Source organism: Bradysia coprophila, chromosome IV, assembly GCF_014529535.1.
Source record: "Bradysia coprophila strain Holo2 chromosome IV, BU_Bcop_v1, whole genome shotgun sequence".
Lineage (NCBI taxonomy): Eukaryota > Metazoa > Arthropoda > Insecta > Diptera > Sciaridae > Bradysia > Bradysia coprophila.
Window position 1 is genome coordinate 11223109 of NC_050738.1, and position 20797 is coordinate 11243905.

The 20797-nt window shown below is 33.3% G+C and overlaps 1 long non-coding RNA gene across 1 annotated transcript; it reads right to left on the reverse strand.

Moving 5' to 3' along the window:
• Positions 1-4567: 4567 nt before the first annotated feature.
• Positions 4568-17849, reverse strand: LOC119066231. The gene is made up of 3 exons (XR_005085720.1): positions 17840-17849; positions 17634-17636; positions 4568-4764 (listed from the first exon to the last, which is right to left on the reverse strand). It is a non-coding gene; the product is annotated as an uncharacterized LOC119066231 (long non-coding RNA).
• Between the last annotated feature and the right edge of the window lie 2948 nt (positions 17850-20797).

Sequence of the window (20797 nt, forward strand, 5' to 3'; positions counted from 1 at the left end):
CAGGAGCGCTGCTCTATTTTTTTTCCGTCTGCACAAAAAATATGACTTGCAATGGAGTTTTTTTTTTAGTCGTGGAACATTTAACTTAAAAGATGAACAAATAAAATAAATAATGTGATGGCTTTTGATTCTTCAGAAATGCTGTGCATTTCGTCATTGAAATACTATGTCCCGTATGTGAAATAGTAATATACTTCAATACTTCACAGAATATCACACACGTCGTGAAATCAATTGAAAGAGTGGTTACGGATATTTTCCATTTCAATTGAACCGCCTGATGTGAGTGAGCTGTGATGGACTCAACTCAGCTGTTTGATCAGGCAGGAGGAATTTCCTTTCTGTCAGATATAGTAAAATTTTTGTTACCGTTCCTTGTGCTTTGGAAAATTGAATTGCATGGAAAAATTCCCACACTCTCATGTTGTAAACGCATCAATTCTTTCGCTCACTCCATGAGTTGCAGATTGAACGATCCATGTGTGTAAGTGTATACGTATATATCACACAAATTGTACCCAAATGCTATATGAATGCCGGAATATAATTTATCTTTCTGGGGTTATACAATTTGGTTCAGTTGATTTGAATGGGACTTATGTTTGCTTAATTTCGAATAATCATTAGGGCATTAATCATACGGCTTCCATGGAAGAGTGTTTGTGTTCCAATAATATGTATTTGTGTAGACATTGGAGATGGATGCTCGTTTTATTGAAACTAAACAAAACTCTGGCTAAAAGTTTATATTTGAATAAATATCAATTGTTTGTTCAGTGAATTTTGAGGTTGAAATAATATTCAATCCGAAAACGTCAGATCTGAATTTTGAACAACGTTATTGTAAAGTTGTCTACAGCTACGGCGACTGACCATTAAAATTGCGAAGATATTTACTAGAATGACAAAGACACAACTTGAATTTTGGTAGTCATAGGTAGTCATAGGGAACAGGTAGTTGATTACAGTAAACTCACAACATTATCAATATTTTCATAGTAAACACTCCAGAACTGGAATAATGTACATGTGATGAATAATATGTTTGAGCATTAACCTAACCATATACGAATAACCAACTTTGTAGAACCGAAATATTTACAAGGAACAAAGGCATATATTGTGATATATCAATCCAATTCGTTCATATTCATTTCATATGACAATCATTCATTCCACATGAGAATCAACATAATAACATCGATATCGCATTATGCTCCCGGACGCATCAAGGCATGAATAGACTGAATAGACTGAGTAGCACCCGAATAAATTAGTTTTGGTTAAGGGCACGTCAATGCAATTAAAAAATCTCGTATCAACTAAGGCTCGGAACGGGTTCAGGTTGACCTGTTCATATTCAGATTGACCCGAAACCAGAGACTATTTTGAGAAATTTATTTCTCAAAAATTTCTCACAATTCTCAAATTTCTCAAAAATTTCTTAAATTTTTCAAATTTCTCAAATTTCTCAAATTTCTCAAAGATTTCTCAAATTTCTCAAAGATTTCTCAAATTTCTAAAAGATTTCTCAAATTTCTCAAAAATTTCTCAAAATTTTCTCAAATATCTTAATAATCTTAAAGAGAATCAAAAACTCAATCCAACCCAAAAAAAACGCGGAATATTCTAACCAATCAAGGTTCTACGCTATAGAGCGAAACGTGTAGAATATTAAGAGTAAGATTGTAAGATATGCGAATTAATTATGCATAGAATCTCTTAAAATGAAAATCATCATCATTTATTAGAGAAAGCAAAACGGAAAATCGGAATGTGAAGAGATTGTCTGAACATAACCAAGCCTCGTTATAAACATTTAGCGTGCTATGGTTGCACCAAGGTTGCATTTGCGCCGCTAAACTTGAAAATCTGTTGCTACTAGCGTTAGCGCTCGCTAGAATGTCATTAAAGAAACAGTTTTCGCCGATCGCGAATCATTTTGCTAATGAGAAATAGAACTTTTCTCTGATCTACAAGAATTGAAAAAATCGTCATTTGGCAGACTAAAGAAAAAGATCATTTAAACATTCAACATGTATGGATCCAAAAGTTTACAAACATGCAAAGCAGTTGTCATCGAATCTTAATTTAGCGAAACATTAGCTACCGCTATTAGGATACCGCGGCCGCTACATTTTGATTAGCGAATAACTATAACAACGTTAACATTTCTGACGAACTAGTTTGTTGAGAGCCAATACCCAAGGCTGGCACCGCTTCTGAAAAGTTCGAGTGGCGATCGCGCTCACACTCTCATTTTGAAAGATGAACGCCAACCTTGCTATACCCTTGACGGAAAGTCAGACATTTTTGGTAAAGTAAATACTTTCATGCATTTTATTCTTTTGATATTCGTTGAAAATTGGAACGTCAAAAAATCAAAAAACAGTGAAAGTTCTGTATTCTTTTGTAAATACTAAACGTTTCACAATCAAATTTCAAAAATTTCGCGTCCGTAAAACCCTTATAATACACCCAAGAATTTATGTGGCGAAAATTTTTGCCCCCCACGGGAAGAAGTTCAGTTGGCCGTCTGATGCTACAATGCATGAAGCCATAAATAACTCTTCTACATAAATCACATTTTTAAACAATACAGAAACTTTAACTCTTACATTAGGTCCTTGATGGAAATCTTTTTGAATATAATACTGAGGAATTTAATTCTGTGCTGAAAAATATTTTTGGAAATTTGTTGCGATTTACTCAAATTATTGGGTTATCGGGAGTTGCGGGAGATGGCGAATGTGTTTCACGAAAACACGGAAAAAACGATCCTGAGTTTACTTAAAAATATTCCGTCGAAGAAAAGCAATAAGTTTTATTTGCCTCAGTTAAGAAATTCGTCAAATATGCGTGTTTTACATTTGACCACATAATTTTACATTTAAAAGCGCAGTCTACTTTGTCCGATTTTTCAGTAAAATTTCAGTAAATATAACTATTGGATGAAATTTGATGCTGATTTTAATGTGCATGGAAATAAATCAGAACCAGCGATCAAATTTCCATCCGATCCAAATAACTGGAAGAAAAATGACATCTTATACGAAAGAATGTGGCAACAGATCGTTATGAATTTAACGCATTTGTTAACCGAGTACTCAAGGCAATGAAAACTTTTTCCAAAACTTATTTTTAAGTAAATCTCAGGATCGTTTTTTCTGTGTTTTTGTGAAACACATTCGCCATCTCCCGCAACTCCCAAAAAATATTACAAACACACATTTAACGTTTTTGATAACATTTCCATACATTACATTTTCTTTTGTAAGACCCTATACCTTACGGTCAATGTTAGTATTAAATTCAGAGATAATCTGTGGCTTCCTTATTTTACGCCATTAAAAGAATACAAACTACAAACAGTAATCAATTTTTCAAATTTCTCAAAAATTTCTCAAATTTCTAAAAATTTCTCAAGGATTTCTTAAATTTTCCAAATTTCTCAAATTTCTCAAAAATTTCTTAAAATTCTCAAAATTTCTCAAAAAATTTCTCAAAAATAGTCTCTGCCCGAAACCCCTTCTTCAACTGAACCTGAACATTAAATTTCGTTAATCTGACACTAACATGAATATAAGATCTCAGGTTCGATCTAACTGAGAAAATCAGGTTTTATTGGACTGAAATATCCGAGAACGGAGTACGGTTGGAATTCTCCACTCAACAATGCGTGCAAAGCGTTCAATTGTGCAATGGAATTGGTCGATTTGACGTTAAAAAAAGTAGTAAAACTGCCAGATCTGGTTACCGATAACCTCATAGTACTGTGAAATGAGAGATGACGATTGTTAAATAACAAATGACTGTGCTACAGTGGAAAGATGAGAGTTAGGTTAATTTATTGAATTTGAAAGGTTGATTGAATTTGCTTAGAAGTGAATTAAACTTGGAATTGAAATTAGCTTAGATGTAACTGAATGGAGTAGATGACGAACGAAGCTAGAAACCGAGATTTTGGTTATGTGTGAATTGAATTATGAATTGACCTAATATTGAAGAGCGCTCACCCTCACCCCTTGGCAAATTTCTAGCCTACATTTGTGCGCAAAAATATTCATTTTTTGATGATTTCTCTGAACCAAAATCTTTTTTTTTGACTTTGCAAAATGTGTAATTTACACATTTTTCAAAGGTTTCTTCAAGGGGGATAAGTTATCAACCAGAAACCAATTTTTCCTTTCAAAGTAACACATTTTTGCGTGCTTTAATGGTTTTACTTTTTCAAACAGGAATTTTGGTTCAGGAAAATCATCAAAAAACAAATATTTTTCCGCCTAAATGTAGACTACTCTGCCAAGGGGTGAGCGCTATTAATATTTGATTGTATTGATAATGATGATAATGGTCCAGGCCTCTCACACCTCCTTATTTCCTTATTTTTCCTTATTTTTATAAAAACCTCCTTATTCCTCCTTATTTTATTAAAAAAATCCTTATTTTCCTTATTTTTCGCATATTTCATAGACGGAAATTAAAATTAAGAAAAAAAAATTCGCTGCGCGGCAAAAATAAAAATTTTATGTATTCAACACAAAGAACTCTAATAGTACACCTACACTCGCTATGAAACAAGGCGTGGGAACGGGTAGGTCGACAAAATGTTATTGCTGGAATCTATGGCAAATAGGTCACTGATAAAGAATAGTTTGGGTGATAAGCTTGATTTTTGGAAATTCTCGGGTTATGGGCATCCTAACCCCAAAAATTGTGTTTTTTCACATATTTGACATCGCCTAGCGGAAAGTAGTACAAATTCTTCGGTAATTCGTCAGAGTATTGTATTCTGCACAAAACTCTCCATACAAGTCAATTCGCTAAAAATACAGGGTGGTCCGAGGGGTGACGCACTTCCATTTAATCCATTAAATCTATTTAATCCATTTAATCCAAAAAAAAAAATTAGTTTTAGCGAAATAATTAGGCTACCCACCTGAAAAATTTGTAAAGTAATTGTGAAAAATAGATTTGCAAGATCCCCAGCTCGTTTAAGTACTCGTGAGGTATAGGAAATTTTTTTTTGTTAAAAATGGTATTGAATTTATTTAATCCATTTAATCCACTTTACATCAAAAACTCCTAAAAGTGAATTTTTCGCTTTTTAACATTGTAGTATGAGTTGTAGTACGTGGTTCGATCAAAATCAACAATTTTTAATACTTTTACAGTATTTGGTAAAATGAACTTTTTTCCTATTTAATCCATTTAATCCAATTTTTATTCCATTTAATCCATTAAATCCATTAAATCCATTTAATACCATTTAATCCATTTAATCTAGAAGTGAGTTACCCCTCGGTGTGGTCAGTACCAAAATCGAATTTTTCTTATTTTTTGATAGATTTGAGCATTTATACTTCAGATGTCAACGGCTAATCGTTAGATAATTAATGACCGGTTTAACATATATTTTTGTGGTTCCACGCCGCCTCTCGGCATGTCTTAGGCATGCGTCCTTATTACAAACAATTCAAGGTTTTAGCATTATCTACACTTACTTTTTTCAAATAATTTATACTTTATCCGATTTATTATTTTTTCGAAATTCGAACGGGACAACAGCTTTTGCAGTTAACGAGATCAAAATCTAATCCAGCAAGCTTTTAAACTTGAGGGTGGGGTCAAGTAAGAATTCATTCCGTAAGTACGTTTTAAATTTCAAAAATTTTGTCGCATCGAAAACTGATTGAAAACTACTACCCTAAAAAAACGATAGGTACGTCAAAATAAACAATGATGCGTTTTATTTCGAATTTTGAAGCGCACTTACAGTGATAATTGGTGAAACTAAGCTTTGCTAAAAATCTAATTCAAGCCTTTAACCCGCCCAGAATATTCAAATTTGCATCGTGATAAAAGTGAATTCTACGATACAACTTTAGAAAAGCGATACGTCAAAATAAACAATAATGCGTTTTAAAGTTTAAAGTTGAAGCGGACTTCCGATGTTAATTACTGTATCTTAGAATAATTTCGATTTTTATCGAAAAATGTCTCCTCATTTTTCCTTATTTTCAACTAACAATTTCCTTATTTCTCCTTACTTTTGTGCTAAAACCTCCTTAATTCCTTAATAAGGAGTCCAAATTTAGAGTGAGAGGCCTGGTTATGACGATGATTGAAACCGGTTTACTTAAGTAGACATTAAAACCAAAGAATAAACAAATCCAAATCTGACATGAGCCTAAAATGGTTCGACTCGAATGTAAACTGAGCCTGAACCCGAAAGCATTGACTTCAGATTAGGATTAGTTATACCAAAAATTTCAGGTTTTCATGTTGAACCCGAAATTGAGAATTGAGATTCAGGTCGAGCCTAAAATCATAATCAGGTTCGGGTTCCGAGCATTACATAATCGGAAATTTCAATTCGTTTGGCTGTTAATTTTCAAATCGATTTTGCTTTAAGTTTCGAAATCAAAGCTGAACTAGATTTTCGTCAAACACATCATTCTTGTACATCATTCCGAACTACAACATCAAAGTGAGCTCCTGAAGGGTTTCTCGTTTTCAGCATTGAGAAATAGTTTCATATTTGACCCAGTAAAATGGGGTAACAGTCAATTAAATCAACAATCAAAAACAATAGTTGAAAATGAATATGATTCCGGCAGATAGGCATAATCCATACACGTCTTTCGAATCCATATATGCTAATACATCTCAAAGAGTTCATTAACCAGAATATAAGCATATCAACCGTAAATTGAATTGGTATAATTATATTTGTTGTTATTACAATCATAACATTGTTTGTGTATTATATCCAACATTTTGTTAATGTTGTGTTAATTAGACTGTACTCATATCATATGTGCATGTGTATGCTTGTTCCAATAAAAACATACAAAGCCAGTCATTCATAACAACTTCTTTACACACAAAAAATGGACGCTTTTGTTGGTGAAAATACCATTTCAGGCATTTAGTTAAGAAATGTTTCATTTAAATTATTCATGATGATTAGTACACACGGTAAACACTCTTTTATAACATATATAGCTCACTCGATATACTCACTCGAATTCATATATATATATATATATATAGTCAGTCAGACATCGATACACGTATCTGTTGTGCTTTCAGGTGGGTAATTATATATCGAAAATGTAAGTTTTTCGTTGTTTCAAAGTGAAGATCATTTGCAGGTGGATGGCATAACGATTGCTGCACAAGGAGAAATCGCAGTACGTGACAATTTTGGAATAATTTTCGACGTTGAAACCACAACATCTGGCTGGGTGCACAAACTTGTTAAATGTTTGTGACGTTGAGAGTGTTCAAGTTAACTCTGAATTAGCTGTTTAATTGCAGCGCTTATGGAAACGACCTAATTATAAACAAATTTACTGTCATGCTTTTCAAACCGCTTTACGGCATCCATTTGTTGGGTATAAGATGTTTCACAAATTTTTCTAGTAAATGAATTCGACGCTCAATATAGTGGTAGAAACTAAAGAAGTTACATTTCAACCATTCCAATCCAATTAATGTTTTTCATTCCACATGCGGATTTGGCATTGAAGTTGGGTTATAATCGTTACTTATTTTACCCCGGGAAATAAATCATAACTTCTGTGACATACAAGTTAAAGCTCATTTCTTGAGGGCTTATTGAGTAAAATAACTTACGTAACTGTTTGTAACTTTATATTTTGCCTTGTGTGGTTTCATCCCTCGCCTTCGACTCGAGCAGCAAACGCCACACTTGGCAAAGTTAAACGTTCCAAAACAAGAACGTAATCTACTGATTCTCATCCTTCTACTGATTCTCATCCTGCAATTAAAAAAAAATGGCTAACAAATATTCTTTGTCATATGGCACGAAATCCGCAAATGGGAACTTCGGTGATCTTGTAACATTTTTGTATAAATATATTTACACCATCGCCATACAATCATCAAATTTGATACTTCGTTTCCTTAAATAAAGAATACCTTAGTCTGTTTCGTGGAAGATCTTTTACTTCAATTGTTCTGGATCTCGTTTTGTTATATAAGAACAATTAGCTAGGTCTCGCCACTTGTTATTACTGTTGCTGTCAATAACAGATGACTAGCCGTTTTTTTAACTAACAATCCTATCTCGTTTCTTTTTGTTCCCACGCTGGATATGTGGTAGTATTCCCTGTGCCCCATCGTCATATTTTACAATTTGAAAACGGATGTATGCAAAAAAAAGTCGTTTGCATTCGAAATGATAAGCATATTTCCATTAAGCCGTTTCGCGACATACAACCATTCACCCAGTCAGCGTTATATAGTTGTTTTGTTTTTCTTATATTATGCTTCCCACATCATATCCGAATAGTTGAGTGGGACGAGCAAATAAATTTGAAAAGACATTCCAAATGCCACAGTTTCTCCATCTGTTATTATCAATTTTAATTTTTTGTTTATTATTTTCTCATTCGAAAATGTAAACGATTCGTCAAATATTTATGACAATGAATCGTTTCTAATATTTGTTTAAAACTGATTGAAATCCAATTCACTGCAGAATCAATGGCCTAGAGTTGTATATATATATATTTATTGTATGTATCCGTATACATTGTTCAATGGGAACACAGTCGTTCGTTATCATCTAAATGAGACTGAAATTGTGGGGAGAGCACGAGTAAAATTGTTTCGTTTTGTACGTACCCATGTGCATGAATATATAACAAATTTTGCCTTTAAAATATTGAAACGGGTTTAGACATCTGTCAACAACAGCCATAACATCATTGAATTCAAAAGGAAATAATATTTTTCTATGTGATAACATGAACTGACACATTTTTAATTTAAAAGATTTTCGAAAATTAGTTTTTTTTTATTTTATTTTATTCGTCTTCCTTTAAATCCGCAATGTAAACCCGTCTGACGGTAACAAATATGTGCGGAAAATTGGGAAATATTTTTATATTTCAATGTCACAAGTCTTTGTCTCAAAAGTTTAACCATAGACGGCATAGGCAGACTTGAAAATCTAAAAATTGGGTAATATTTATAGCACTCGAGGGGAAACCCGTTGGAAAAAGAGTTCGTTTCAGAACATCAAAGTACAGTTTTAGGCTTGAACAATTATTAATGTCCGGTGGTGGATTCGTATGAAACTGAAAAGTTTTTCGACTTTGCATAATCTCTACAACTACATTTTACATGATTTGAGATTTATAATTCTTTAAAATTCGAAATAAATTTACAAGAATCTTCGAGCATTGGCACTGTATCCACCACATTATTTTCTATCCACCAATGGAAATAAGGTTTAAAATGACACTTATTTTCGAATGAGAAATCTTATCATATTTTGTCTGGCTTATTGTTGGAAGCGTGCCCACAATCAGTGAACATCTGTTAGGAGGGATGGCCGTAGCATGCAAATAGGACATCATAAAATTTGGTGCTAAAATGGTCGGTGGCGCTACATTTCTCTAAAACGTTATTATTGAAAAGCTCAGGTCTACTTGATAATTCACACCGTATAAAGTATCCATTCCACTCAACAAAAAGTACTCCGTGAGAGAGCAAACTGTCAAATAAACAAAGCAAAAATTGAAAAAAATTCAATTTTGTCTCTCACACGGAGTACTTTTTTGGTAAGAGGAGACTAAGCATTAAGCATAAAGTGTCCGTTCCACTCAACAAAAAGTACTCCGTTAGAGAGCCGTAAGAGAGCAAGCTGTCAAATAAACGAAGAAAAAATTGAAAAAAAAAACGATTTTGTCTCTCACACGGAGTACTTTTTGGTAAGAGGAAATTAATGCTTAGTTTCCTCTTACCAAAATAGTACTCCGTGTGAGAGACAAAATTAAATTTTTTCAATTTTTTCTTTGTTTATTTGACAGCTCGCTATCTCACGGCTCTCTCACGGAGTACTTTCTGTTGAGTGGAATGAACACTTTAAGTGTGCCTAAAATTTGAATTTCAAGTGAACGAGTCGATGGAAAAGTGAACCGAAATATACATTTCAACGCTTCCTTGTATGAAAATGACGCTGCATGAGAAAGATTTTCAACTTCGACCTCACTTACGGCGTGAATTGCGATTTTTTGTATCAAAAACTGTAGTGCCACAATTTTTGATGCTGCCATACCCTCCTAATATATTTTTCACCGTATACAATTTGGCGAGGGGTGACTCACTTCTAGATTAAATGGATTAAATGGTATTAAATGGATTTAATGGATTAAATGGATTAAATAGGAAAAAACTTAATTTTACCAAATACTTTAAAAGTCTTAAAAATGGTTGATTTTGATTGAACGACGTACTACGACGTTAAAAAGCGTAAAATTCCACGTTTAGAAGTTTTTTAGATTTTTTTTTTTTGGATTAAATGGATTAAATGGAAGTGAGTCACCCCTCGCAATTTGGACTTTTTTTTATTGAATTCAATCAGAGAAATGATAAGCGCGGCCACTCATGGCTGGGGATAGGACACGCCTGAGACATTTTTTTTCAACAATTTTCTCTCTCATTTCGTCTCACAATTTCACATATATTTTTGACGTATTGGTTGGATTTTTATATGTAGTTTTTTCCCATCGGTTACATATAAGCCATCTGTTATCGTCAGGCGTGTTCTATCCCAGCCATGAGTGGCCGCGCTTACCATTCTCTGAATTCAATAAAACTTCGAAATTTCAAGACTTCATACGTTTGTTCGGACATTTTGACCTTGGCTTTACGGTGTAAAGTTCAATATTTTCATATAAAAGCGAAGAAATTCGTTCATCGAAATTTTTAGCGTTTATTCGTTCTTTCGAAATAAAATTCATCCGAAAAACTACGTCGGAGGAGAATTTAAATGCTAAAATGAAACGACACAAACCATTTGAAGAGAATGGAATTTATGAAGCACACCATACTGTATGATGGATGTATTCCTGTAACAGTTGTTACATCAGCTCTATATGCTACGAGTTCATATAAATCGAGTAACGTTCTCGTTGGAATAAGCTAAGTTAAAGTAGTTGGTACTGAAAGATAAAAAAAATGTAAAACATTTCAACGCGAGCAAGGCTTAAATGACTATTTCTAAATTTCCCATGATACGCTATTCCAATTATTTTTTCTCTCTCCAACGTCCCCGATACACTGCGGAACGAACAAAAAACTGTGTTAATGACATTTTATCCGTTCACGAAAGGCAATCACATGAGCGTATAATCGTTTTGTAAATATATGTCTTTTTTCCCATTTTAAATCAAATACCGGAAACAACTCCACAAATAATCCCAGCCTGTCAAATTTGCACAATAGACCGAAAAGGAAACCAAAAATTTATTTTATATTTCTATTCTCACGCCGATGATGCAGTTTTGGTTTTGTTTATATTGCTATTTAGGTGTTTTTTTTATAATAATAAATTCCACTTCAATTTCTGGTAATTTTTAAGGAAAGCAAAATTGGTTGCATTAAATACTTGTTACATATTACATTTCGATGGCTGTGCCAACGACGAAAAAGCAAAAAAATTCCTGTTCCTTTTTTGTATTTGATAATTTATTTGCGTGTTCACTGTTCTGTTCAGATCCAAAAAAAATATAACGAAAAATAAAAGAACTACTCTCATGCTATCGGGAAAAAAGCGGTTCGTGGTTATGTATACTTCATCGTAGCATCTATATAATTGTATGCAAAGTGCCCTTGGTAATGCATATATATATATATATACTAGTCTGCATATTATGGTACGATGGTAATTAAAGTTGATTTTAAATAAATTCAACGAGACGCCTGCAAAAAGCACATTGTTGGATAATAAATTAAAACTTGATCCTTCACTTCATTAGTTTGGTAAGTATACGGTTAAAATATAGGAGGATGTGAAAAAAGCATAATAAAAATACGAAATACGAAATTTTAGTCTGCGGGTTCTTGCCAATTATTACAATTATGGCGGATTATTCGGTTACGTAATACACATTGATATAAGATAGATGAACATGAATGATGAATTTGTGCATAAATTAAAGTTTATAGACAGGAAAGCGAGTAGTCAAAAGTCTTAAAAATTCCACTAGGCCATTCGCAAGTTTCGAAATTCGGTTAAGAGATATTCCAAAAAATTTGAGAATATTGAACAGCTTAGTTAACCTAATATGCTTATTCATTCTTTTATTGCATTGGCGTGTATATATCGACATTAAACACTGTTTTTCAGAGTATTATACCAAACATTATTTCTCTCAATTATTCCATTGATATGACGTCATTATTATTTATCTAGGTACATATATCCTACATTAATATGTCGATAAGTTGATCGTTTGCGCCAATACAATAAAACATTATAAGGTTACCAGTGCATATACCACGTACACTCGTTACACTCGTGTTTGTGTAATATACAGAAGACTATTAATTCTCGGTGTCGGTATATTCACCGGTACCTTAAGAGGCACCGGTACTTTGCCGAAAAGCATACATTAGGGCGATTTTTAAATACTGGATTTTAGTTTACTTTTGATGATATCTTTCCACCAGAATCCTTTTTCAAAAATGTACGACCGCAATTCCGACCACGAATGTGTTAGCTTTCAACAGAAAATAGATTTGGTTGTAGCAGTTTGACCAGCTCTGAGAACAATGAACAGTTTATGAAAATTTCATTAAACTGCTCACTTTTCTCAGAGCTGGTCAAACGACTACAACCAACACTTATTTTGATTTAAAGCTAACACATTCGTGGTCGGAATTGCGGTCGAACATTTTTGAAAAAGGATTCTGATGAAAAGATATCATTAAAAATGGAATATGAGGCACACAAATGAAGGCTACAATTTTAGCTAAGTGCCGGTGCCTCTTAATGTACTAATAACCACTCACTCAGTATACAACTATCGAATCTGTTACTTCCCTTGACCTAACCACATTGATAGGAAATCTTTTACTTCATTTTATTTTTAACATAAATTTTGCTCATCACCAACGACAGCAGATAAAATAGTTTGTACAATATATAAATGAAGGAAGAAACGAATTAACAAAACTGGTCAAAATATGCAAGTAAAATTTTTACAAGAGAAAAAAATTAAAGAAAAGAAAAAAAATTGGTCCGAAGCTCATTTGGTGCAAATTATTCCACAAGGGATTTAAATGGGAATGCCATAATAAAACGATTGATTAATTCATTCATTAAAAAAATACATTTTTTGTGTGGTTGTTTGAATATGTATGTATTCTCTCAACCGAACGTAATTCTTCACGTTTTCGTTTCGATCGCATCCTTCACCTTTTTTACGAGAGGACCGCGCATTAAAAAAAAAACATTCCTCCGATAATATCTCATTTGAATTCTACTTGTTTACCGCCTACATTACACAGTTTATGTATGCAAAAATTATGCATTTTTATTAAATTACATTTTTGAAAAACGCGCTTCCATTTTGTTTTTTAATTTACATGGACTTATATTGAACGAGCACAAATCAAAAATAGGTTGCAACAGAGATTCGGTTGAATTACTGTGCCTACACACAACGACGCGAAAGTGACAGATGCGAAATTTTTCTTTTGTACTTTGACATTAGAACAAAAGAAAAATTTCGCATCTGTCACTTTTGCATCGCTGTCTGAAGGCACAGTTAGAATTATTTTACGAGTTGTAAGTGAGTGATATATGGCGCCAAGAAAATTCAATTTTACATTTTAAAATCGTTGTTATATAAAAAAAAACGATGAGCGCGCGTCAGCATAGTACCCTCCCACCACGATAAAAAAAATCTAAAACTTCGTAGACTGCGCCATATGTACAAGAAAATTTTGAAATTATCCACTTATGTTCGAAATTATTATTTGTAAATGAATTTGAGCGTCTGGCTGGTTATCATTCTAAAACAATTCAATCCGTACAGAATCTGACCCGATGACATTGTAGTTTAATACAACCCTCGTTGGGAACTATAGGCGCTTGGAGCCCGTTATGAGAACAACTTTATGTTTTTGGGTATGAAAATTAAACACTCGATTGGGTTGTGTTTTAGATTTGTCATTTGATCGCATTCATTCGGGATTGACTGTTCTTGTAAATAAATTTTTACAAAAAAAGAATCGTAAGATTTAGTGACTTGTTTAAAACATTCTTCAAATCAACCACGAGAGAATAAATATAAGTAAAGTTAAGGTTTATTTTACTCTGCCGTGAATCAACTTAAAATGTATATGAGTCTTAGATCACTGATTTTTTTTTATGAATATGACGCTTAGTTCGGAAAGTCTGTATACTACGATGAAGGTGTTTATTGTTAATGTGAAATGAACAAATTATTGTGGTAAATTGTGCAAGTATTTCAACAGGTACGTTAATCGAGCACATCAGAGCGAGGACCACTGGGACCACTACCGTGGTCAAAATTATTTTAAATACTGGCAAATTCCGAGTTATAGGGATTAGAGTTCTCAATGTTGATCTTTGAAATAGAGGACATTTTGACATAAAAAGAGGACAAAAATGAGACATTTCTAATATCGAAAAAGAAGACGAAAAGTAGATTTTCAACGCGAAATTACAATGTTGTAAGTCAAGAACTCTAATATCTCTGTACGAAACCCTCTCAAGCAAGCAAACTACATTAACAAAGGTGGTAAAGACGTTTGCGAAACTCTGCTACTTGTTTACGATTCGTGAGTCTGTTCACTTTAAGCCTTATGAAGACTGTCAAAAATTTGCTAGTGAATGTTAACGAATAATTGCTCTAGACATTGAAATCTTAAATATATTCTTTTGTTAGTGTTAGTGATAAGTATCGCCCACCGAATATTATGCGAACAAGGACTACTTTCTACTCTATCAAATTTTCTTAAATTTTATTTGATTTTCTATCCTGCGATAATTTTGGTTTCTTTCAAAACGTTCTGCTTTGTGAAATTTCTAATTTTTGTATTCAAGGATATAAGGTGAAGGTAGCGCGAGCGGAATTTTTTCGTGATAAAGAGTTAGTTTTGAAAAAAGGACAAAAGAAGGCATTTCATGAAAAAAGTGATGTTCTTAGAATTTTTGCAAAAAAAAGAGGACATGCCCTCTTCAAAGGGGACGAATAGGAACCCTAGAAAGGATGTCATTGCATGGCAACATCTATAATCAATCATAGAGTACTATGCTAACAATAATATAGGATGTGTTAAGTGAGAAACACTGTAACATAATCTTTGAGATAATTTAATGTGAAATATTTCCAAATATAACACCAGCACACGTCGTTTCAATGCGATTCGCCATTAGGATCAAATTATTATTACCTCAAAAAAATACAATTTCTGTGGCAACAATAGCAGCCTAATCCCGCAAACGGTATTGTCTGCCCTCATAAATAATAGATTTTCTGTTTTGAAAACACGACATTTCATAAATAAGAAAAAAATTCTTTAATTCACAACAGAACTATATATAATCCGACGATTTGCCAGAACTGCACAAATGTGCTGCAGACAAACGTATTTATAACACATATTTGTACAGAGCAGGAATTAGATTGGAAAGGAGGAGAAGGCTCTTGAGTGAATCACAGTGTGGGAGATGCGTTACACGTTAAGCCTATGAATCTATGAAAGGTAATTTAATACCTTCGCTTATGGAGTTATAGTATATGTAATCCACGCTGGATATCATGTATAAATGTGCATGAGCAGAATGCATATTTAATACAAACTATAAACGGAAGAAAAATTGTCATAAGATTTGTACCTGTGCAAAGCATCTCCAGATAAAGCGGTATAATTCAAAAAGACGATTCTCCTTAATTCTATTGTTAACGGATTATTTTCTATTTGTATGGAAAAATGGAAAGAAAAAGAGAGAAAAAACGACGGAAATGACATGGTGGGTATAATGAATCACCTTGCTTTTGCTATTATAATAGATTATAGAAGTTGTTTGCCTGAAAATGTTTTAATAATAAATCAAAATAAATATTTATTTTGAGGATGTGTTTGACAATGTTTTTTTTTTCTTCTCCGATTTTATATTATTTATGAAAATTCGATAAAAAAAACGTTATTTTAAGTCGGATTAAATATTTATATTTAAAAAAAATACTCATATTGAACGTGTATTTGTATACGAATGAATTTTAAAGGAAATTAAATCTCTGAAGGACTCACGTTTTTATTTGCGGAAATAATCATTTAACCGAGCAGGATTCAGAGGTTCCACTCACTGTTTATTTGTTGTTTATTTGTAAATTTTGATTTCAACAATGCTTAACGTGCTTAATCCTCCGTGAAACTACTTGCAATTGATTGAGATATTGGTAAGTAGGGTGAGCACCCCAGTCGCTGGACATGCACCATCAGTTGACCTATTGTTCATTCTTTGATAAGCCTGCCTACATACTAGGTCAATTTTCCATTGTAATTCCATAGACACGTTTGTTATTTTACTCAACAAAGGAAAATAAAGTTTGCATAAAAATGACGTCATTTTTATCTCCCTAGGGAAACACTATGTTACCTAGACAGGTATTGGTTACTTGACGCCAAAAATATTTTTTTAAATTCCTCGATGCTTGTAGACCGAGTTAGAGGTGGTCGAAAACAGATACAAAGTCGTCAGGTTTTATTTGAAACACTTGTGGTTGAAAGTAGAGGTATAAAAATATGACTATTTCGGCGAAATTCTAATGGTTGACCTGCAACGGAAAAGTTACAGAAAAACCAAAAAACTGTTTACCCTGTTTACTACTGGTCTTAGCTTTCTAATGAGACCGACCATGCATGTGTAGGGATTGTACCTTTCAAGCGTAAATTTGAGGGTCACATCCTCTACTCAAAGATCTATGAACATCGAAAAGATTTGATCGACAAATTTCCGTACATACGGCTGCTGGTTCACGATTTCGATAACGACGAACATAAACTAATAAGACTGTAAGCGGCAAATTGCTCATAGAATAGGAGAGTGCAATTTTATTTTTGTCTCTCCTGAAATTAGCTTCGAACTTCTGGTTGGGAGCAACATAATAATCCGCCCTTACATTGAAACTCATGCAAAATCCAAATATCAGAATCACATTTTTTAGTGCAAATTGTATCAGGTATTTCAGCGTATTTAATCACTTCATCACCTTCCTCCAACAGCAGTTCACACCTTTTCACAGCTAAAGAAAACGTAGTATAGAACAATATGCAATCGATTAAAATAAAACCAACTGAATTAGCTCCTACCGGGCTTCGGAACGCACAGTGTCGGAAGAACAAAGCTCAGCACAACGGTCGCGGAAATTACACAAAACAACAATCGATTCATTCTTTTGCTGCAGAATGACTGTTAAATGAAATGCGGGAAACATTTTCTTTCAGTTAAATACCAGTTGGGATTAGTTTGACCTTTAGAGTAAAGTTTGTCCATAAAATTCGAACGTAAATGGGCAGTGAACATAAATGAATAAGCACCGGATGACAATAAATTTGTACTTTTATATCACCACAGTTAAAAACCGAAACAACTTTTTTTTTGTAATCCAAAACAATTTTACATCTTAGATGATATCACGACAGAGTAACATAAGCCAGGCAGCAGTGGTTCATTTTCAAATAAGGGACCTACACTGTATGAAAATGAACTCAAATGAATACTGACATAAATTGAATAATTTTATTCACAAAATATGATGACTAAATAACCTCCATACAAACTGAACATATTCTACGTATTCCCCGTAGAGTGTGTGTGCAGTTTGTATGGAGGTTATTTAATGATGACTATAGATGTGAGTTTGCCGATACGAGCAAAGCGATATTACGCATAACGCCATCTTTACTGGATGAGTGGAACTTGGGCGTGATACAATGAGAAAAATATTAATATTAAAACAATTACGTAACCGTTGCGGCGCACTTGTGGTTTCAAAAGGATACGAGGACAGATTCCTGCTTTTCTTTAAAATTTCTGGACTTTTTTCGCTGTGCTTTATCAATGTAGTTATTATTTTTTTTATGATTTTTTGCCAAAATATATCATTCTTCTTTAAAAAGAACCATTTTAGATTTATCAGAGTTTTAAAAGTCGATGTTACCAGTCATAGAGTTACACTATAACTCTATGTTCCCAGTCAATTAACTTCTTTCCAGTCTATGATATCTTCGTGTGAAATTTGAATTCGCTAAGGGATTTTTAAATTTTGTGCCAAGATATCATAACCTAAATAAACTAAGTTTACTTAGGGATTATATACCTCACCTTGGATCACGTCCTATTTTAGGGGAATTAAATTCCAATCTTTTACTTCATTAGTGTTAACTTACATTGGCAGAAAATTAACGATCTACCCACCCAATAACTGATCCCACTACCAGAGTCAAAAAATTTAGACGAAATATTTTTAATTTTGTTTGAATAAAATATAAACTTATGCATTTACGGGAAAAATAGCCTACAGTCCACAAGTTGACAAATATTTGAACAATGTATAAAATTACAGTCCAAAGTTACCAGTTTATATTTTAATGGTATACTATTCTAAGGCTTGACTTCCACTTACAAAAAAACCACTACATTTTGCTAAACCACGTCTCTTTTCTATTGTTTAAAGTGTAAACAGTGAGAAAACGTAGTTTTGTTCGTAAGTGGGAATCAAGACTAAGCCATTGGTCATTATTTTCGCCAAAGCAACCAATAGTATATAATATACCATTAAAATGTAAATTGGTAACTTTGGACTGTATAATTCTACACATTTTTAAGCTCTTTTGCAGTCATTTTTCAACCATTTTCCAGGAACTGTGTAATCATCTTTACCTATAAAAAACCATTCAATTTAATGTCGCTAATTGCATTTTATAAAACAATTCAACGGGCGAAGCATGATTGAATACTAATTATCCACCGAAATCGAAACAATTTTCGAACAAAAATCGCGGAGACCAATTCATCAAAAATAACACACACACATACTGCCCTGTAAGCTAGTGGTCGAAGGTTATGAGACAATTTACATTGAAAATACGTTGCAAAAAAATGCAAATTAAACTTCCCATCCCCAACCAGAAAATATATATTGTTAAATAACTTTTGTGTCGGAATAATAAACGAAATAATTGTGTAAACCCAAAATGTAACTACCCAAAATATTTATCGCTTTTATTTGTACAGAGAGCAGAGCAGCAGATAGACATTTTCGTTTTTATTACGACTATATGCCTAAATTAATTAATACAATATTGTTGGCATATATATGTAGGTAGAGAGGTTATAGATAGATATAATAAACGAATACGCTTTCGCAAAAGCACTTTCGAGTGGAAAGTGTTTATTATTCATTTATGTATCTACCTACATCGCTTGGATTCTATTTGCTGTTCTACTTGACCGTTAATTAGATTTCGAAAATTGTACAGAAGTTTTCAGTGTTTCCATTTAAAATAGATTTTTGAACCGAATTTGTGAACTGCGAAAAATAGTTATTTCTATTATAAAGTCAGTGAATGCAAGCATTGATCTTCAAAAATTCATTTACTTTATCGCTAACATCATTTGTGATAAATTATCAAAATAAAAAGTGTTTAGAGAGTGGAATGCTATACTTCAAATATTTCGCAGGTTTCTTTTAGGGGTGAGTCACTATCAAATATCATTTGATGTATAAAGTTCCTTTGAATTCATATTTCTAAACATTTCTAAATATGAATCCACTCTTCATGAACAAAAAGAGCAGCGAATTTTCATTAACTAAAATGATCTTAAAAGAAGAACAGATACAAATCCATCCTTGCAAAATATCTTCATGCTGCATTAAAACATCGAAAGGACCAACAAAAAAAAAATCATATGAACTTTCAATGGATATAAATAAAATGTGTGCATGATACGAAGAAGAGCAAACTACAGCTTTTTTTGTTATCGACGTTCATTGACTATAAAATATACGACCATTGAAGGAGATTGATTCAATAAGTTTTCAATCTTGCATGTTATAAAATATGAGAAAAATTTTTATCTTTTAAAATAACAAAAATTGCAAGAAAAAAATATAATCAAAGACAGTGTAAAGCAAGGATTTTTATCTCGTGCTATTAAATAAGATATCTCAATCGTTGAGTGCACCTTTGATTTTCGAATAAATAACATGAGAACACTCCTGAAATTGGTATGGGTAAATGTAGTTTTGTTGAAACATTTGTAGTTTAGTACCAACGTATTGGGGACAATATAGTTTTGTCTATTCAGGACTTGGTTAATTGGTGTCTTCACTTCGGTGAAACGAGTCTTCACTTCGGTGAAACGAGTCTTCACTTCGGTGAAACGAGTCTTCACTTCGGTGAAACGAGTCTTCACTTCGGTGAAACGAGTCTTCACTTCGGTGAAACGAGTCTTCACTTCGGTGAAACGAGTCTTTACTTCGGTGAAACGAGTCTTCACTTCGGTAAAACGAGTCTTCACTTCGGTGAAATGAGTTTTCACTTCGGTGAAATGAGTTGAAACGAATTCAATTCGGTGAAACGAATTCAATTCGGTGAAACGAATTCAATTCGGTGAAACAAATTCAATTCGGTGAAACGAATTCAATTCGGTGAAACGAATTCAATTCGGTGAAAAGAATTCAATTCGGTGAAACGAATTCAATTCGATGAAACGAAGTCACTTCGGTGAAACGAAGTCACATCGGCGAAACGAAGTCATTTAGGTGAAACGAAGTCACTTCGGTTAAACGAAGTCACTTCGGCGAAACGAAGTCACTTCGGCGAAACGAAGTCACTTCGGCGAAACGAAGTCACTTCGGCGAAACGAAGTCACTTCGGCGAAACGAAATCACTTCGGCGAAACGAAGTCACTTCGGTGAAACGAAGTCACTTCGGT